This window comes from Neofelis nebulosa, chromosome 5 (assembly GCF_028018385.1).
Source record: "Neofelis nebulosa isolate mNeoNeb1 chromosome 5, mNeoNeb1.pri, whole genome shotgun sequence".
Taxonomy (NCBI): Eukaryota; Metazoa; Chordata; class Mammalia; order Carnivora; family Felidae; genus Neofelis; species Neofelis nebulosa.
In genome coordinates, this window is record NC_080786.1 from 80,202,284 (window position 1) to 80,221,935 (window position 19,652).

The 19,652-nt window shown below is 46.4% G+C and overlaps 1 long non-coding RNA gene across 1 annotated transcript in view; it reads left to right on the plus strand.

Annotated features, from left to right (window-relative positions):
• The first annotated feature begins 204 nt into the window (after nt 1-204).
• LOC131512320 (uncharacterized) overlaps nt 205-19,652 on the plus strand; it is an 80,482-nt gene continuing 61,034 nt past the window's right edge. Inside the window, exon 1 of the long non-coding RNA XR_009262090.1 lies at nt 205-421. This is a non-coding gene — a long non-coding RNA (uncharacterized LOC131512320). The remainder of the gene's footprint in view (nt 422-19,652) is intronic.

Sequence of the window (19,652 nt, forward strand, 5' to 3'; positions counted from 1 at the left end):
AATTCCCAGCCTGTGTTGTTCTTGGGAGGGAAGGTTTGGCTTTGAACAGTTTTTCCTGAAAATTCAAAATAATTCCTCTGAGTGGGCCCAGCTTCCAGGGGCGGCCTAGCCTGGGAGTTTGGCATGCTTCCCTCAGCCTGTGTGTTAGTGTGCGGGTTTCTGGAGCCCAGAGGGGCATTTGAAGGTCACGCAGCAGGGTATCCAAACCTCTGAGCCTGATTTACAGCTCAGGGCCTCAGGCCTCCTCCCTCCCAACCCACATCACCCCCCAGTTTCCTCTTCTGCGAGCCAGCACTCTTCAGAGCTGGGAAATGAGATCTAACCACTGGCTTTTTCTGGGCTTATGTATGGATTCTTCCCTGCGAGGATGGCAGAAAGGAACAGAAATGGTTTCTGAAAATGTGGGCAGGAGAGCATCGTGGTGAGTCAGCGCCCAGCAGGACTGAGACGCTTGGAGACCATCTAGCCCAGAACTCTCGTCTGGTCTTCCTTGTCTTCCTTCTTTCCTTTTCTATTCTTTACCCCACTCTTTTTTTTCCTCTTTATATTTTTCTTGTTGTGGCTTCTACCTAAAAGCTTATATGGAAACTCAACACATTCAACTTAAAAACAGAGCCTTCTTAAAAAAAAAAAAAAAAAAAAATGGCCGTCATAGGCAGTTGTGGGCTGAGGGTTGTGGTCTCCCTTTCTGAGCCTTGCTCTTCTCTGACCCCTGATCTCCTTATGGGTCCCTTAGGCCCCTCTGGGATGCTGGGCTTCACAGGCCTCTGCTGTGACCCCCGCAGAGTCACTGAGGTCCAAGGAGGTGAGGGGATTTAGTAAAAGTCAAACAGGGACTTAGGGATGGAATCGGGCTCTGTAGCCCCCTCCTGGCTCACTAGCTTTCGTCCAGTAACTTTTACCAGATTTCATGTAGGCCCTGTAAAGGCTCAGCCTGGCCCTACATTCTGCAATGGGTAAATCTTGCTTTTGTTAAGAAAAATGTTCGTTAGAACTTAAGGAGCTCTGGGTCAGCAGTGCTGGAAGAGAAGTAACCTGTGAGTCCTGGCCCCGGTGCTGTGATCCTCTGCCTGTATTTGGAACCTGGATCCAATCCTACTTCTCCTCTCCCTGAACCCCTGCCTTTATAAACTCTTGGAATAGGATCCTATCTTACTAATACCCTTGATTTTCTTCTCGTGTTCCCTACCCCAACAGGACCCAGCCTGCCCCCGAGCCTGGCCCAGGTGTGCACCTGCTTCTAGGCCCCCCAACCCCCATTGCTACCTGAATCTCTGTTCACTGCTGGTCCCCAACTATCTGTCATGCTCCACTTGCCTCCCAGGACCCTCCTAGGCCCTTCCTGAGTTAGCAGCTGGCCTGGCAGCCTTCGCCCTTTGCCTAGATTTAAGTTCCCCTGACAAGTTGCTTGTGTCCATAAGCCTGGACTTTGTGTAACCCCTGGGGGGAGGGGATGTGGGAGTGGAAGGGCTTGACTGTACTTGAAACCTCCAGGTTCTTGCAATCTGGCCAGGACAGTGCTAAACCACGCTCTCACAACCTAGTCTTTCTACTGTGAGCTCCTGTGTTTATGCCAGAGGAATCTGACAGGACCCTGCCCATCAGTGGCCTCTCCTGCTTGATATAGGAAAGCTCAGAATGAGAGACCCCTGAACTTATTTCCACAGACTGCAGGGAAAGAAGTGGTTCATGCAGTTCTCCAAACAAGATCATGCTCCAGGCACTACCAAATCCTTTCCTCCTCTCTGGGAGCTAGAATACACACAAGTTCTCTCTGAATTATTTCTAGTTCAAGTTAGTATCCAGTGCCCTCCAAAGACACCTTGGACTCTGAGGCCTGAAATTCAGTGACTGCCCCCTTTTCTGTCCCAATCCTGCAGATTCCACCTGATGAGATTTTTGGGGGTGAGAGTGGGGTTCTTGGGGTCCAAGGCCGACAGACAAGAAAGGATTCTTGAAGAAGTCTTTGGTGCAAAAGAGTGATTTTATTGAAGCACGGGGACAGGACCCATGGGCAGGAAGATGAGACACTGGTTTTGTACTATGGAGTTGGGGGAGGTAAAGTGCACCGGAAGATTCCAGTGGGATTTTCATATGCTAAAGACTCACAGGATACTGGAGGCCTAGCGAGTGTCAAGCTAAGATCGTTTTCCCTCTAGCAAAGTATTAGCATTAAGACAGTAGGGAGTTCCTGGAAAAACGTCTCACTCTGCCCACCTCAAGTATTTGCCAGTGGGCTGCAGGTTATAAGGAAATTGAGTTCTATCTGCCATTTCCTTCTGCCTTTGTTTCCCATATCACTATGGAGGGGTGATATTGGGGCTCCAGGAAACAGAGTCTATAGGTTTCTGGAGATTAGGCTATTGATAAGATTGACTTTTTCTTGTGATTTACTAAAATATTTGTAAATAGATGGATCAGGTCCTGCAGGACTATGATCTGTATCAGTTAGCCATTTGTTTTTCCCCTTTCCTTTGTTCTTGGGCAGCCAGGTGTGCTGCAGGGTTGGTTGGAGGGGGGGAGTGTTTATGGCCTGTCAGCTTGCTTTATGCTCCCTCATCACTGCCCGTCTCCAACCTCAGATATCCCTCTCTTCCTTTCTTCCTTGCTCTTTCCCTCACTCCCTCTTTGTTTCTCTTTCTTTTTAAAGCGATCTCCATACCCACTGTGGGGCTCGAACTCATGACCCCGAGATCAAGAGTCTGGTGCTCTACCAACTGAGCCAGCCAGGCGCCCCCTCAGATATCCCTTTCGAGGCCTTCATAGAGAGGCCCAGCCAGGATCTCTGCCTTCCCTGTCAGAATGCAGGTATCAGAATCAGATCCTTACCGGCCCACTGCCACCAGCCAGGGAAGCCAACCCGCTTCCTCTCAGAGGCTGAGGACAGAAAGGGCCTATGTGATAATTTCTGCCTGTCCTCCACAGCAGCCCTAAGCTGACCCTTTCATACCCTCAGCCCTCCTGGAGCCCCAACAATACATGGCCCCATGTGATGGGCCCAGGCCTGGGTGATTCCTGCTGCTGGGTACCAAAAACAGGATTGCCTTGGGCCCAAGGTTCCTACAGCCACAGAGCCTGATTCCCCCAAACCCAGACCAGGAAGCCTCAGGCTACAGTCAGGGAGGCAGTCTGTGAGTTGTGAGGTGCCCTGAGGTGCGCATACCTCCCTGTGGCTTGGAGTGGGAGCTGGAGGGACCAGGGGTTGACCTAAAGGATAGTTGTAAGAAGTGGAGACCACTTCTGGGGAGACCAGGAGCAGAGATGCCTCTTAGGCCCGTGGAAATACCCATACCCTCTACCAGCAGAAGTTCCTGTTCCATCTGGGGTCCCAGCCTTCGTGCCAGAGTTTTCTCTAGATCCAGAGATTCAGTGAAATTTCTAGTTTAAGGGTTCTCTCAAGCCAGTGTCCCCTAATCTTGAACTGGACTCTGTATCATCAAGGTAGATAGAAAAAACTCTGAGACAAAGTTTGCAGGGCCTCCCCAAATCCTTAGAGAATATAACAGTTGTCTTCCATCCAGGATGATAGCCCTCTCAACTGAATCTTGTCTTGACCAGAGACTAAGAGGCCCCTCTGAAACCTACTGTAGGTTTCCCCAGGTGCTACAGGGAACTCAGATTCTCTCAAATGAGGCCTTAGTTAGCTAGGAAACTGTGCAGGCCATGCCCCCTCTGCCTGGGTGAGATTGACTTGAGCATGCCACTTGGAGAGGGTCCCCTGCCATAGGGAGACCCCTGGAGATCTGTCATGGGTATAACAGTCTCCTGCAAGGACCTCTCAGAATGGAAAGCCGGGAACAGACATGAGAAGGCAAAACCTCTCAACATCTTCCTCCAAGGCTGGCAGTACTGTTGGTTGCTGGGGTAGAGAAGCCCCTCCTGGAAGCTTCTAGAACTTTCCTGGAGTGGGGACTGTGGTGTATCCCCCCACCTCTGACCCCGCCTAGCCTGGAGCACAGGTTCTGACACTGTTCAAGCTGGTTTCCTGGCCCCACATCCAGTCACCATGAAGGTCTGGAGACTCGGGACTTGAATTGTATGCAGGTTTTTGCATAGCTTCCTGAACCTTCACCTCCGTTCTCATCTTGAAAATCAGGGGATAATAGCACCTGCCTCCCAGGGTTGTTAGGATTCAAGTAAATGCAGGAAGATTTCCCAGAAATAGTAGGCCCTCGGTGTCTATTTTCTGAATCTGCCTCTGAAAGGTTAAACCTGGGGAGAAAGCATAGGTTTCAGAGAGCCAGCCGGACTGTCCCTCCAGGGGTTCTGCAGGGAGGGCCTGGAGGGCAGCACATGGGCCCCTCTGGGTTTGCTTTTAAAGATTACATCTATGTGATGCATTCTGTTCTACAGAGCTGTGCTGGATTTTAACAACTGGGACAGGAGGCAGGAGGCCAGAATTCGTCCCTTAGGTCTGCCCCAAAGCTGCTGAGACAGCCACTCCGTGAGTCAAAGTTCCAGGCCAGGGGAAAAAACAATTTCTCCTTCTCTTTCCAGCCCAATGTCTGATAACAAAAATCTTTCAAAATACACAGAGCCTTATGGCTCCCCAAACTTTTTAACACTCAGTATCTCCTCCAATTGTCACAACCACCCTGTGAGGCTGGCAGGGCAGGATTTTGTCCTCCTGTCCTTGGGGAGCAGCCTATGGTTCAGACATGTGACTCATTCAGCCACTTGGGCAGCACAGGCGAGCCCAAAGCACGCATTTCTGTCTTCCCACCCACTGATCTTCATCTCTCTGCTTTAATTTCAGCCTTGAACATTTGTTTTGAGCTTTTGCTTCAGTAGTGTCATTTCCAGTATGATAGCCATCCGCACGCACCCTCAGTGCCAGGCTAATTGGAAGTCCCGTGGGCATGTCCTGGGCTCTATTAGATCAACCTGGGAGAGACTGTCCCTTCACCCTCTGCACGAAATGGGAGTGGATGGGGGCTCCCGTGTACTCTGGCTACGGGTTCCTGACCAAACTGGTGGGGAGAGGTTTAGCAAACCGTTCTGCAAGACGTGGCGTGGAATGTGTGAAAGGGCAATGTGGTCCCCCGTTGGCTTTTATTTATTTCTTCCATTTGGCCTCGTGTTTCCAAGCTACAGGAAGGTGAGTGGAAGAAAGGACGCTTGATAGAGGCTGGTGGTCCTTTGTATGACTCACAAACCACAAGTCGTGAAAAATATAAACTGATTTGTAAAATATATTTAAGGTTCGGATTTGTATTACAGTAACACAGCCACATGGTTAAAACAGGTGGAAATGCAGGGCCTTTGTGCTGTGGGTGGTTTGCCGTTTTCAGGTGGGGAAGGTGCAGTGTTTGCAGGTAGGAACACTGAGCAAAGGCTTCAGTTGGATTAGGCTGACTCCTCCCTGAAATCAAATACTCCAGAAGGCATATAATGAAGGCAGCAGTCTCCTGATTCATGCCCTTCCCACCATGAGTCATTTCACTCGGAGGCAATGACTTCTAACCATCCTTGCTCTAGTTTTTATTGTGATTACTTCCATGACTCTAAGTAATATGCTTATTAATATTATTATTTCTTGTTGTGTTTACTTGATTCAACGGTCAATATGTATTGAACACCTTCTGTTTGCCAAGCTCTGTTCTGGGCAACCAGGGAGCTCATACTGTGAATTAATGTTTTACTCCACTGAGTACAGTTAGGTCACCAATTTCATTTTGAAAGAAGTTGTTTGAAAGACTCAGGCAATGTATTGTGTAGGGTGGAAGTGATGAGGAGAAGGAGTGGTTTGGAGAGGTAGGGTATAGTTATTTCTTTTTTCTTTTTCTTTTTTTATAAACGTTTATTTATTATTGAGAGACAGAGAGACACAGAGCATGAGCAGGGGAGGGGCTGAGAGATGGAGAGACACAGAATCTAAAGCAGGCTCCAGGTTCTGAGCTGTCAGCACAGAGCCCAATGTGGGGCTTGAACCCACAAACCGCGAGATTGTGACCTGACCTGAAGCCTGATGCTCAACTGACTTAACCACCCAGGCGCCCCAGGTATAGTTATTTCTTGAAGGCAGAAGAATTGGATTGAAGAAAAACAAAAACAACCTGAAATGTTACTAGAGAACATGGAAACACTCTGGAATGAACGATTCCACAGCTGAGATACCTAACTTGTACTTCACCAACTGTGGCTGGAGTCATACAAACACAGACGAGACTTCTGCAAGGACCCCGAGGGCCTGGAGAGGAAACTGCTCATCTGAAAACCCGACCCTGAACAGGCTCCTGAGACCCTGAGCGATGTGTCTTAGTCCATTCAGGCTGCTGTAACAAACAGGCCATAGACTGAGTGGTTGAAACAGCATACGTTTATCTCTCACAGCTCTGGAGACTGGGAAGTCCAAGATCAAGGCATTGGCAGTTCCTTTGTCTGACGAGGGCTTACTTCCTGGTTCACAGAGACTGTATCCTCACATGGCAGAATAAATGAGGGAACATTCTGTGGTCTTTTTCTTTCTTTTCTTTTTTTTTTAAATAAAGCCACTAATCCCATTCATGAGGGCTTCCTTCTCATGATCTAACCACCTCCCAAAGACTCACCTCGAAATACCATCACAGTGTGAATTAGGTTCCAACACATGAATTTGGGGAGGACACAGACATTCAGTCTACAGCACAAAGCCTAGGAGAAGAGCACCCAGGATATAGGGAGGGGTCCTGAGTGTGAGACCCAAATCCAGCACTAAATAATTTTTTGTCTCTGCCTGGCTGGTCCTCAGTTTTCTTTTCTGTAAATTGAGAGTGAGTCCAGCTTTTCTATGTTGGTATGAGAATGAAGTCATGTTGATGTACCAACTGTAAAGTGCTATAGTGTGAATTTTTCTTATCTGGGAATATGAAAAGGATACCTGAGTGAGAGTCTATAACTACAATTCCATGATGCATTATTAATTTTCCTTTCTAAAAATCAATGGCTCCTGCCACGTATTTATCACTGTAATTATTTTTATTCATACCCTGGATGGTAAGAAGCATCACAATCATACTTTCTGGTAGAATGACACCTTTAGTTAAGTAAACCTCCAGATGCTTAAAGCTGAGTGTTCCCTCTGTCTCTGAGATTGATGGCTTGTGCTATCTTAACAGTCACCGGAGGAAAAGTTCATTGGTGGGTTTAGCTTTTGGGGGTGGCCTGTCAACTCAAAGCAAAGTCATGAAATGATTTCACTCTGCTGGGTTAGAAGCTCATTTCAAGTAAGCCAAAATTCACTGAAAGCTTCCTCTCCTCAGGAATTGTGTTTATGGACTGTGGGGGTATTCCTAGATGAGTATCACCTTCACCCTACCAATTAGGGCCTCTCTCTTGGTGAAAGGAACAGACACACACACACACACACACACACACACACAAGATGATCAGTGATCAATTCTAAAATAGCAAAATAATTCTATACAGTGGGAAACTCAAGCAAAAAAAAGATCTGTTCTGGATGGAGGGTATCTGGGACATATATGTGGGGAAGGTGCAGTTTAAACAGTTTTGAAAACTTACTAGTGAAAGGGGAAGGTACCAGCAGTGCAAGGGCCCAGAGGAGGGAGTGATTGGGGAAGAGCAGGGTCTGAAGCATGATGGAAGAAGCGGTCTGGAGCCAGATGAAGGTGGAGACCCTTGATGCCTAGCCAAGGTTTGGTTTCATTCTGCAGACATCAGTGCCTTGGCATGTGTCAGAGTAGATCAGACCAGAGTGTGGCTTTCGAGAGAATGAACCAGCCATAGGCAAATGTGCACATGGTGTTTTCCTTCCCTGACCCACAGTGGGGTCCTTCTGGGGGAAACAAGGTTGAGCAAAGGCTTCTGGAATGGATCTGACTGGCCCTTCCCAGGAACCACTGCTGACCTTCTTCTGTAAATACCCAGTTACCTGTTCATTTCCCCAGTTACCCAATCAGGGAAATCAAATCAACCGCTGTTCATTCTAACCTTAATAAACATACTTCAGTTTACCTATATGATGCTCTTAAACGATAAATAACTGCATGTGAACTTTGCAAAGGTAGGTTAGGTGGAGAAAAAAAAAACATTCAATTAGCAAGCTTGTCAGAAGCTAAATCCCTACAAGCAACAGGAAAGCACATTTGTGATATTAAAAAAAAAAACAATTAGGGGCGCCTGGGTGGCTTAATTGGTTAAGCGTCCTACTTTGGCTCAGGTCATGATCTCACAGTCCGTGAGTTCGAGCCCCGCGTCGGGCTCTGTGCTGACAGCTCAGAGCCTGGAGCCTGTTTTACATTCTGTGTCTCCCTCTCTCTCTGCCCCTCCCCTGTTCATGCTCTGTCTCTCTCTGTCTCAAAAATAAATAAACGTTAAAAAAAAATTAAAAAAAAACAATTAGAATATATATTTTCTAGAAAGCGATTCCATAGTAATAAGAGGATAAAAGCCCATGTATCAAATCTCAGAACAAAGCTGAAGGGACCCCTGTGGGTTAATATCCGCAATCACGGGAAGCACTTTCTCGAGGTGGGTGAGGGCAACGTGTTGAGTAGCAGGCGGCCTGCATCATATCCTGGTTCTACTCCTGTGCGCAACGTGACATTGGGCAGGTACTTAATCATGCTGAGTTTGAGCTCATCCGCCTGTGACATGAAGATGAAAACAGTTGTGAAGGCTAACTGAGCCAATACAATTAAAGTTCCAAGAATAGTGCCTTCTATACCATAAATGCTACTTAAACATTACCTGCTATTACTATTCTTCTTTTTATTACTTCTTTTCTCTGTCCCTGTTGGGAAAGAAGGAAATCCGTATGTGTAGAGACTTACTATGTCACAGACGCTTTCATAGTTATTACTTCGTTTAATTTAATGTTGAAAGCTCTTTTTGTAGGTTGATGGTATTAAGCCACATTATACCAATGAGAAGTTAGGTGACCTTGTTGGCATCACCCAGCCAGGGAGTGGCCCACTGAGGCCGGAACCCAGGATGATCTGGCCTCAGGTTCCCATCCATCACATAAACTCTCTTATTTTGAGAACATTCTAGGCAAGTCTGGTTGGTCCAATTTTCTCAGATCAGCATGGCTATGATTTGTTAAAGAGTACGAACGGCAGGACCAAGTCTACTTTCCTCTCCTATTTTATGTACTCTAACATAAACAGTGCAAATAGCTGTTGCAGACCAGAGGTGCTGATGTGCCTTGTGCTCCATAGTCCCACTGTTGGCACCAACAGGGAGCAGGCAGCCCAAGGCGGCCAGTGACTGCCTCTTAACATACTTCATGACCCTCAGGGAAAATGGAGAGCAATTGAGGTAGTAGAAGAAAATCTACCTGGTGGGTTTAACCAGTGTATGATTATAATCTCTGATGCGTGGAGAGTTTACGAGTGCAGAGCCTTTTCCCATATGCACATGTGACATAACAACCTGAGAATGCTCAAGCAAGGATCGTCCCCTCGTCTGGACACCTGATGAAACTGAGGCCCAGGGAAACCAAGAGACTGGAAGGCAAAGGGTGCTCTTTTTTTTTTTTTTTTTTTTTTTTTTTCTTTCACCTTTTCTCATCCAAGTTTGCTGCCTCTCGTGGTAAGGAAAAAAAAATGTCTCTACCAAAGACAAGATATGTAATTTTGAAATTGAGACAAAATGGCAGGCATTGTTTAGAGAGGTGGAGGGGCATGCTGTGGTTCTGTTCCAGAACCCTTCACCTTGCACTAATATTCTTGCTCCTGCAGAAAGTCTCAAGATAAACACTTTGGGGCATTGAAAAGAACAAATGCCTGGTGTAGATCGTCAGCTACTAGGTAGGATCCCCCCTTCACCTCCAAAGGTATCTCCAGGGAGTCAGAGTATGGGCCAGGGTTCAAAATCACTCACATCTGACAGCAGAACCCCCATCTTCCCTGTGCTTCTTTGACTCAAGTGGAAAGTAGTTCTAGAAACTTCTGACCCTGTGTCCTTGTCGGTGGTAATTTTAAAAGCTTCATTCTTGGTGGATCTGTAAGGGGCTACTTCTGCCACAGCAGGGTTTCCTGAAGGAAGCAGCTGGTAGACTTCTCATCCTGCCTTTGTCTTTGTCCTTCAAGGAAAAACTCTTTGAGAGCTGAGCATGTCTGCATCAGTCTGGCACCCCTGTCCAACCCCGACCCTGGATGACCGGTGAGAAACAATGTTCTCTCTGTCACCTGTCATGACCAACTAACCATGTGGTACCCTTCACCTTGAGAAATTCCTTCACACGAGTCTGGCACTTGGCTGTTTTCCCCCATTATTTAAGTTTGGAAACACTTAAGGGTGTGATCTTGCTGGCAGTCAAAGCTAAGCTTTCTACCATCAGCAGAATTTTTTTCTAGCTCTGTGTGTTTTTTCTCTCCAAGTCCATCACACACAAGGTTCAATGTGGCCTGGGTGTATTCAGATCTGGCTACTTGGAGTGTTAACATGGGAAAGAGTTAGTGCAGGGTAAGCTCAGGGCACAGTCACTGGTTGGAAGGGCACAGCAGGAGAGAGTGTCAAGAAGATCCTCAAGGTAGAAAGGCAATTTCCAGGATCCAAGAGCCATGAATGGTTACACACGTGCCACAATTAAATGACTAGCAGGGTGTGCCTCTGCCGTCTAGTATCCAGCAAAGAAGGCAGAAACAGGGTGTTAGCATTGTGGGGGATTCTGGAACCCCTCTTCTGGGGTCATTGTCTGAGGCTCGCACTGAGACTTTGTGCAGGAAAATGGAAGCGATATGTCCCGGGGAGTTCTCATCTAAGGCTTACCAACTGCAGCATACACTCTGGGCAGGTGTTGCCCTAATTCACGTCATAGTCCTGAACTCCTTCCTTCTGCCTGGTAGTTGCCGTTGATGGCTCTTCAACACCTCAAACACCAGAGTTCCACATGAGATTCTCTTACTTCACTCATTCCCGTGCTCTTCCGTGTTTTGCTGTGTATGCAATCTCTGCTCACAGATCCCTTCCCTTCCCCACTTTCCCAGGTGGGAACTTGTGGGCTATTGATGAATTCTTCTTCCCTTTCTCTGCACATATAATTCCATTCACTCCTCCTGCCACCATGTCTTTGATCTTTTCATTCCTCCTAGGGCTGCCCCAGTCAGACCTCCATCATTTTTCTCATGGAGCATTTTAGGAACCTCAGAGCTATCTCCTTCTCTCCAGTTTCTCCTTCTACCAATCAGTCCTTCATAGAGCTTCTTGAGCCACTTTGGCAAGTTCCAGCTCTGGTCATTTTATTTCTTTTACTCAAAAGCGACTGAGTGTTCCCACTGCTATTCCTTAGCCCATGATTTGTGGTAAACACTGGTCTGCTCCTCGTGACCAGGTCAGTGTCTCCTGTCTGTACCTTTCCTCTTCTTGCTTCTGGTTATGCTGTTCCATCCCTCTTTTTCAAGGTCCTGGTCAAATTCTACTTCCTTTGTTGAGAGTTATTCGTGTATCTCATGAACAACTTAAAAAATGTCCTCTGCACCCCCGCGCATTAGGCATCATGCTAGGTGTTGGTGAGATACCCAGGAACAACACACACATTGTTGCTTTCAGTAGTGCAGGATGAACTTTACACAAATAAACACATATGTAAATATGTAAATATTAATAATGAGACGTTCTATGTGTTTGGAAGAAAAAGAACATGGTGCCTTGAGGCAAAACGATGCAGAAGAGAGGGAGTATTTATTTGCATATGTGGAGTCAGGGAAAGCTTCTCTGGAAGTGATGTTATGAAGATACACAGGATTTAGACAGAGAGTAGCAATGGAAAAATGGGTGTGTGAGGGCCCTGCAGGAAGAATGAAAGAGCTTTGCCAATCTCTACGATCAGAATGGACTGCCCTATCTCTTCTGTGCTCACAGAGCCCTTGGCACCTCAGTGACCACATGCATCGGCACCTGCTCTGGATTAGAGAGAATTACACAGTTTTATGTCCTCCACTAGACTGAGGATTCTGCTTGGGTAAGGACTGTGTGTTACTCATTTCATTCAACAAGTCATTGATCCAAAAAGTATCTCTGTACACCTAGTATGTAGGTACCAGAGGCAGAGGCCAGTACCAGATATACAGTGGTAAGCAAGGTATCTCGTGCCTCCTACAGAGATCCAGTCTATGCATCTCCAAGATTTGTCATTGTACTAATCACACAGTAGGGAATCAGGGAAAATGTGGAATTGAGTACCCAGGAATATGTACTTGTGTGACAACAAGATGAGCTTGACTTCCCGTTGAAACACTTTCTACAAATGCCCCAGTCTCTACCTCTCTAGGTCATTGTGGAGACCAAGGCATCTCTAACTAAACATCTTGCAGAGATGAGAGGACACACCCCATTCTCCATGCCAGTCCTCTGGACGCTTGGGCACAAACCATCCTCCTTTGAGAGCAGACTCTGCCAGTTTTGAGTCGTTTGACCGTGTTCTTGTCTGAGCTAATTTTGTAAGTCAAATTGCTTAAGAGTGAATATGAAATCTTTGACTGAAGCCCAAATATATAAATACCCATCACATTTCCTTCCTCCCCAATTTTGCAATCATCCAAAAAAGCTGTTCATGTTGTCCAGCGTAATTAGTTATTTATACATCCTCATGTGGTCCATTGTTCAGAATTAAATTGTCTGGTATACAGAATTTCTCTTGCAAGGCTTGTTTTGCCATTTTACTGCTTTTTGGAAGCTGTTTGTAAATATGTCCTTGTGGAACCCTTTGGGATACTTCTGGGCAGATCCAGAATTGGTGGTGGGGGGTGGGAGGTAGGGGTGGAATAAGCTGGTGCATGTAAGCAAATATGCCCTCTGAGGTCTCACACTGTCCCCTGACTTCAAACATGAAAATTACCAAGAATTATCCATCCTTTCCTTGAAGACCCAAGAGAATTAGAATGAACACAAAAATAGCCACAGAGAGGTAGATGTGGAAATCATCTTGGAGATCTAGTCACTAGCTTCTAGTGACTCCATTTTGCCCAAGAGGAAGCTAGTTCCCAGAAAGAAGAAGTGAAAGAGACAGGCCCATAGACTCTTGTGGGTTAGTGTCAGAGCCATGCCCAAACCCTCATCAGCTGACTCCCATGCTCTTTCTACTAAACCATTAAGTATGCCAGTGCACAGTGCTTTGTTTCTGGGCATTTCTGGGCTTGTTACGCTTTGCACCTGAACTAGATGGCTCCAGACTGCTTGCTTTGGGCCCTTGAGTCTATATTTTATAGCTGTTTTGTCTCCACCCAAATGGTTTGGCAGCCAGCTATTACTGATGAGTGTTGCCCATCGTGAAGCAATTCTGCTTTCTCTCCTGTCATGTTATGGTCAGAGACTCCAGATGGTCTAACAGTTTTATGTAAAATGAGACCTTTTTCTGAGTGAGGGTCTGAAGGTCTCTGCTCCATGAGAGACATCCATAAGGTTTATGACCTGGGATATGGTCTATCTTGGTGAATGTTCTATGCGCCCTTGAAAAGAATGTGTATTCTGCTCTTGTTGGGCAGATTATTCTATAAATGTCAGTTCGATCCAGGGGTTGATGGTGTTGCTCTGTTCTTTATCCTTGCTGGGTTTCCATCCATAAATGTTATGTGTGAAATTTATAACATTAGCTTTGATTGTTCAGAAGTCATTTAGATTTTCTTTCCATATGAGAGTATAAGATCCTAATTCTTATCTTAAAATGGGACTTTCTGTCCAGCCAGTTTAGGAGTTCATAGTTGAGCATTTATGGAATGGTTGGCCAGATGGTAGATGTGAAGAATCTTGAAATCTTCCTCCTAACATGCATATATGGACTGTCAGTATGTAATCTACCACAATGGTCTTACATGAGTTCTTATTGGGGCGAGACCTGTTATACCTGAGAAATATCACATCAGAACTTTGAAATAGCTGACATCATATCTTTAAAAACTCATTATCTTCCTATGTTATTACTCATAAAATTCCCAGATTTTCTACAATCACAATTAATTAGCTTTAAATATGGATTTATTTTTATATAATTAATTTTTAAATATATATTTGTTTTATTTTAAATTATTAAATATGTAATCATACAGAAAAGATATAACAGATGTCATGTACTCACCATCAGAAAACAGAGGCTAACATTTTGCCATATTTTTTTTTCCTCCAAAGAAATTAAATGTAACGCACATAGTTGAAGCTCCCACCTTCCACTTCCCTCTTCCTCCTGCCTTCCCTCCCCTTTATTGTCTACAGAGGAAAATACTATGTTGACTTCGGTGAATATAATTCCCATGAATGTTTTGGTGCTTTCACTCTAAGCAAATGTATCTACAATTTATGGCCAGGAGAATTGCAGGGTTATTTCTTTTTAAGTCACAGGAGAAAAAAAGACTCGTCTGTCATATTCAGAAGAGCTAGGTAGATTTTAATCTCTATTCTTTTCAACTGGATTTTGCTTTAATCCTGGTTTTTATTTTCTTTTTTCTGGTGATCTTCCTACTCAGCTTTATCTCCTCCTAGCTAAAGTCTTGCTTGGCTTTTGCCAGAAAAGGTAGCTTGGACTCCTGTGATTTGGCCTTTCCAAAGCTGTGGTCTCTCTGCCTCAGGCATTGCCCACTCTAAATCCCTGTACTCCGGCTCCTAGTTTGGCAAATCTGTCAGGCTCCTGTACCCGGATAGCTTGTTGCCTTATGCTCCCCTAGCCTATGAGTGGATGTAGCTACTGTCACCAGACCTGAGCTGTCTGCTCAACATTCCAGCATCAACAGGCAAGTTTAGTTCTTATCCTGCCTTACCTGTTCTGCTTAGATTTCCCATGTTTGGAACACAACGCTTTGGAAGGACACATCAGGGGAAAGTTAACTGCCTGGGAAGGTAGAGGCTGTTGTGTATGGGGATGATGATTGATAATAGCTACCGTTCTTGAGTATATAACTGAAATTGTAAGACCTGTGGTATAGCAAGTCTTCAGAATGTAGTGTTCAAAATAGTAAGAGCTGCTGTTTATAGGGCACCTGCTGTATGTCAAATGCTGAGCTAGGTACGTTTTATCTCATTTATTCTTGTATTTTATAGATGAGACAGCTGAGACATACAGAAACAGTATGCTAAAGTAGAAAATTATGGGATTTAGAATATGACAGACTTGGGTTCAAACTCTGGGTCTACAACTGTCTTGGACCAGTTTCTTACCTTTTCTGAGCTTAGCATAAAATAGGTGCTTGCAATGATGGCTAATGTTACTACTGTACAAGATGTGGCTTCTTGCCTAAGGTTATAGAGTTAGTATATAGTAGAAGGGGGATTCAAACCCAGGTCTGCTTCTCTCAAAGATACCCTCTTTTCAGGGAGACAGAAATGTTAGATATTCCAATAAGAACATTACTCCATTAAAGGAGGTGTCATGGGGCTTGGAAAGGGCACTAAACTTGAAATTAGAAGTCTTGGGTCCTGTACTCCATTACAAATGGGCTGGGAGACCTTGGACAACTCATTTCCTGTCTCTTTTCCCTTGGTTTTCTAATTTATAACACAAGCGGGGGAGGGGGGATTAAATTCCCTCTAGGTTCTGTTTGTTCCATCTCCAACATTCTGTGCCTGTGATCAAGAAGCACAGGACCAAATGGTCTACTCAACAGAGATGAAGAAAGGCAATGGCACTGATATTTTCAAGATGGGCAGGATAGGAGGGTAGGCAAAGCTTCTATCAACTCTCTACTCACTCCAAATCCTTAACAACGGAAACCAGTTGGATTTCTTTTCTGCTCCCCAACTTGATCTGGGAAGAGACCCGGATCATGGAGGGTTTTAGAAGACAAGACCAGTTCCCCACACTCAAGCTTTCTTGGGTAACTCATTTTCTTCTCTCTTCCTTCTTTTTCTTTTCTTTTTTCCTTTTTTTTAGGTGGAGAGAACTACAAATAGAAGATGGCTAATTAAGGTGACTAAATAAGAGATGGAGGGCTACATGTAGAGTTTTCTTTCTACCCCAGGTTTCTTTTTTTACCTTTCTTCCCAGTCCTTTCTGGTTTTATTTTCTAAAAATAGATATACCTGAGGGATCATGAAACAAGTTCTGCACTCCTGTGTAGTAAATTGGAAACTCTTGTCACCCTGGGGCAATCTGTTGGCTGAAGTTAAAGGTAGGAAAAACTTCCTTAGAGACCCCTTTGGCCACTTCTAGGCCACTCTGTTGGTCTATTTGGCTTTAGGTTCAAGGAGGCATTCATTTGCTCAGTGAGTCTTTATTGAGCTCTTACTATGTGCAGTCACCCCGGCAGGCTCTAGGGGCAAGTCAGGAAGGAAAGACTCCCATTCCCATTTCTCTTAGAGCTTATGTGTCAATGTAAAGAACAGAACACAACGGTAAATATGCAATGATGAAATCTGAGAGGTGCTGTTAAGGAGCTGTGAAAACCCCCGGTTTCTGCCTCTGCAGTTCTGGTCCTGCAGAAACACTCCTCCCCTGTGTCTCTACTCTACTACATAAGATTTTGCAGTCTGACCATGAATCCATCATCCCCAAACTATCCCCAGCACATCTGCCCTCTGTGTCATCAGTGAGAAGCACAGGGCCCCTGGGGCTCCCTGGGACCCCCCTGCCTGGCCTCCTAGCTTACCTCCTGGGAGTGCTGGCATGGGTGCCGTTCTCCAACACTCCCTTTCCGGGATCTTGCTGATCCTTTTACCAGGAAGGTCTCACCTCTTGTCTAAATCCTACTCATTCTCCCAGGCTCTGTTCATGCTCCTTTATCCTTGCTGTACTTTTTCTTGAGCTCCTCTCCGCACCTCGGGGTTTCTGCCTCTCCTTTTCTGATGCCTCCTGGCATGAGGTTTATTAGCCAAGCAGAGCACCCATCATCCTCTGCCTGGTGTTCTATAGTTATTCGTATATCCAGCCCAGGCTCTACCTACCTATCCACACCTTGAAGGCATGGATATTATTATCTCTGTATCTCAAACAGGACCAGGCACAGTTAATACACAATGATATTTGTTGAACCAATGCCCCAATATTACAGTGAATAATAAAACATGCCCTATATAGTTTTATAAAGAGTGTTCATATATTGTCTATGGTAATCCTCAGAACAACCCTGTGTAGGAGAAACTATCATAATCCCATTCTACAGATGACGAAATCAATTACTTACTGAGCGCTGGCCCTCTGCAGTGCATTATGGTAAGAACTTTGCACACATTATACCATTCCATTCTCATTTAATTCCAGTAAAAACAATAGTCATCTGTACTGAGCACTTACTCTGTGCCAGGCACTAATTTCAGCACTCTACACCTGTTAATTCATTTAACTCACCCAACACTATAAGATAGGTATGCTTGGTATTTTCACCTTGTACATGAGAAAACTGAGGATGTGGAGGTTAAAAAACATGCCCAAGTGCCATAGCTGAATTTGGATTCCGAACTACATAGTGACCATAGAGAAAACCATTCACATATGAGCATTCCTCTTCTCTCCCGGCTCAGCACTGCCAACACCACTCAGTACTCAGTAACTCTGTGAGGTATAATTATGGCCCATTTTACGGATGAGAAAACAGAGACCCAGAGGGATTAAGCAACTTGCCAGTATCGTACAACTGATCGGGAGAGAGCCTCGTCTTGTAGCTGCAAAGTGTAGATCCCAACCACTCATCTGTACCGTCAGAGAGATGTGACGGTGGCCAGTCTAGGTAGATACACATTTCCTCAGCCATGTGAAAGTTTTATGATTCTTCAATATTTCTGCATGTCTGCTATCCTCAGTGCATTGGGCTGCACCCTGGGGATGTTGGGTCAGGTGGGGACTTATGACGACTAAGATACACTCCTTGCTTCAAAGAAGCAAATAAAAAACAATTAAAATATCCTTCACATCCATTCCTTCTCCCCCCCCACCCCCAGTACTTGATGCCCCTTTATCCATATGCCTTGGTGTATATCTTAAAGGGACAGGGGAGAAATAGGTAAAGAGTTCAGTCCAGGGTGTTCAGCAAAGGTGAGGAGAATATAGATAGGTTCAGGAGGTGACTAGGATTGGCCTCGTTATTTGAAGTCCAGGGATGTGCAGGGCTTGGAGAATCCTGGCCCCAAAGATGGCAACTGTTCATGCCCCGTTGTATACTGTAGTTTAGAATGGAGGGAGCCTATGGGGAGAGAAGGCCAGCAGCCAGGTCGGAGAGAACCAGGCCTCAGGGCAACCTCTCTCTATGAGGAGGCGGATCCCGGCCCCCCTTGCAGACCACAGACTGAGAACCCGGCACAGTACAGAATGGAGGTAGGAGTCCTGGGTTTGGATCTCAAGCTGGCTACTCAGAAGCAGATGACTGAGATAGTCACTTCCCCCCTCCAAGCCCTCAGTAAACTCGGTGTAAGACTTTTTTACTGTGCTTCTGTGGCCGGGGTTGGGTGCTGATGTTCATGAGAGCACGTGGCTAACTGAGTGCTAGGTGCATGTGAGATGCTGAGGAAGAAGAAAAGTCCTGGTTTTGCCTCCTCTGGCGTGCCTCATGACAGGATTATGCTGATGGAGGGCACGTCAGATTGACTCACACATAACGGACAGGAAAATGGGCAAGGTTTGCACCTTACCCACTCTCCAGGCCTGGAACTTAAGCCTACCGATGAGAACCAGCTGGCATTACCCCGCTTCTGTGTGGCAGTGGGGTCGGGCGGGGGCCGGGTGGGACGGGGAGCCGAACCAGGCTTGGGAAGGGGATGCTCATATACGCCGAGGATCCGTGCCTGAAAATGAGTATCACTGAAGTGAAACCCGCTCCAGGTTCCCACCTGGTAAGGCAAAAGGGCTGTCAGGAGACCAGGCTCGGTCTCAGCTGGGCACTGACTCACCATGTGCGCGGGGCACACCCCTGCTTCTCTCCCAGCCTCAACTTCTCCATCTGTAAAACAAGATACTACTTCCCAACAGCTTGAAAAGGCGTGGGTTTCTTCTCACCCACTGGGAGGTTTCTAAAGATGGGGTGAAAGAGATTAGGAAACTCCACCCCATCTCTGTCCGGATCGCCAGATCCAGGGCTCTGAAACCAACAGCAGACTCCACCTCCGTGCGGTGGAAGGAGAGAGCTCGAGGATTCGTGTCTGTCGGCGAGAGTGCGTGCGGGACAGAGGGCTTTTAAATGAATCACTTTGTATCTAGCAGGGCAGCACCTGCTCCTCAGCCTCCAAAGGCAGCGCGAGCAAGACGATCATTCACAAGCTGCCGCTTTCCATTCACGTCTATAATTAGAGCACAGGCTGCAGCAGCTCGGGGGCTGCGTGAAGGGCCTTGGGGCGGGGCCGAGTCCCTAGCTCCTCCCCTTTCTCGTCCCCCCTCCCCCGCTCTCCCCGCCCACCCAGAGGCTCTGGCAGCCCCCCATCCCACCCCAGGGTGCGCTCGCTGCAGGATTCCTTCAATTCTTGCCTGGACGCCAGGGCCTCCGTCCCCTCCCTGGGGGATCGCTCTAGTGCAGTAATAAGCACCTTGGCCCTGCATCTCGAGGAGGGCAGCTATATTTAGAGTGGCATCCCCTTGCCCCTCCCTCGCCGCCCCTCCGGCCGCTCGGCCCGCCCGCTCCCCACCGCCCCTCCCAGCCACCTCTCCCTCTTTGTCGCATTACATAGTAATCTGAGATGCATTGGATGAGCTCCAGGGAACAGAATGTACTTGGCAGAGACGCGGGCTTGATGTCTGCAAAATGTCGGAAACGCAGCCAAGAGCTGCTAACTGGGTCATTAACCTCCAAAAGCTA